Source organism: Empidonax traillii, unplaced genomic scaffold (genome assembly GCF_003031625.1).
Source record: "Empidonax traillii isolate 1590-97213 ecotype Southwest subspecies unplaced genomic scaffold, ASM303162v1 scaffold1572:size89801, whole genome shotgun sequence".
Lineage (NCBI taxonomy): Eukaryota > Metazoa > Chordata > Aves > Passeriformes > Tyrannidae > Empidonax > Empidonax traillii.
Window position 1 is genome coordinate 31,253 of NW_020956765.1, and position 1,567 is coordinate 32,819.

Below are 1,567 nucleotides of genomic sequence, written 5' to 3' on the forward strand. Positions count from 1 at the left end.
TCTCCTTTCCCTTTCTTCCTTCTCTTCTTTCCCTCCCATTTTCCATACATCCCTGCCGGCTTGTACAGCGCTGTATCTTCCAGCTTTTCCACAGGCACAACCAGCAACAGTTATCCCGGTGTTTTAGGTATTTCCCAGCTCTCACCACCCCACCTCATTCCCGCCGGGAAGCGTTTCAGGATCGTGCCCGGCTTGGAGCAGCAGTGCTGGAGCCGAGGCTGCTCCCTGCTGCCGTCCTCTGGGCACTCCCAGCAACGGAGCCGCAGCTTCCCAGGCATTCCCAGGCATTCCCAGGCAGCCACAACGCCAGCGGCCACCTTTCCCTTGGAATTTCCCCCTCGGCTCAGGGCTGGGAACCCCACGGAGCGGGGTGGGAACGGTGAGGGGCTTCCTGGGCTGATCCAGGTGGAGGGTTCCCTCCTTTGCCTCCTTCCATGTTCATCAGCCCATAACTGTTTTCCAGTAATTCCTTTCTGGTAAGATGAATTCCGTGGTTCTTTGGGACAGTTTCTCCCAGGAGCTCAGGGGCAGGAGGACCAGCTGATCGGAAGCTTCGCGGGGAGCCCCCGCCCCGCCCGGCTCCGTCAGGCTCCAAGAAATCCCCTTCCAGACCGGGTAACACCTGTGGGGCTGGAATAACACCTTGGATCACTGGGAATGCTGCCGAGCTGCACCTCCCTCACCCCACTATCCCTGTCCTCGCTGGGGGGGTCACTGTGCACCCACGTCCTTGTTGGGGGGGAGTTTCCCAGAGCACCTCCGTCACTCCTGGGATGCTGCAATTCCCAGGGGGTGGGATCTCCCTGTTTTCCTCACATCCCCCTCGGTAAAATGGGAATTTGGAGCACTGTTTCCCCCCTTCACGGGTTTATTTACGGACTGTGCACCTGGGCCACTCGGTGTGCACGGAAAACACGTGGGAAAAACGGAAATCCTGGGGAATGGCAGCCCCTCGGGGTGTTCCCGGCTGTGCCAGGGAGCGGTGCCAGGGCTCCGTAGGGAAGCAGATCCTGGCGTCTCTCTGCACTCCCACCTTCCCTTCCTCACAGATCCCCTGTGCCCAGGGAGCTGGTGAGCTCCAGGTGAGCAGGAAGGCTCCCAGGATTGTTGCCACCCCTCCTGGGGGAGCTCCATCCCTCGGTGCTGAGCTGTGGGATGGGGGACGTGTCCTGATGGAAGCGGGGCAGGAGCGTGGCTGCTCCCCTTGGGACCCGGAGCTGAACCTGCCTCTCCCGTTTGGGGGGCTCCTCTTTGGCTCCTCCTGGTGAAATGGGATGCCTTGGTGTGGTTTGGAAGTTTGGGGGAAGGGATGTGAGGAGGGATCTGGGAAGGATCCCGGGAGCTGTTTGTGTGCCTGTGGGGTTGGGCACGGGCACGAGGCCGGTCACTCCCGCACAGATTGCTATTTATTGATAAAATTCCTGCATGGAAACAGAATTCACTCGGTTTGTGGCCCCATCAGGGAAGCAGAAAGCACAGGGAAGTGATTTGGGATGTGTCTTTTTCCTTGCAGAAACCAGAGAAGACAGAACCAAGCGGCTCTTCCGACATTATACTGTGGGCTCTT

The 1,567-nt window shown here is 59.3% G+C and overlaps 1 protein-coding gene across 1 annotated transcript in view; it reads left to right on the forward strand.

Annotated features, from left to right (window-relative positions):
• Window positions 1–1,567, forward strand: part of LOC114070475 (SH3 and multiple ankyrin repeat domains protein 3-like) — a gene marked incomplete at its 3' end in the record, with an annotated part of 81,688 nt that overhangs the window by 23,143 nt on the left and 56,978 nt on the right. The gene's annotated exons all lie outside the window — the stretch shown is intronic.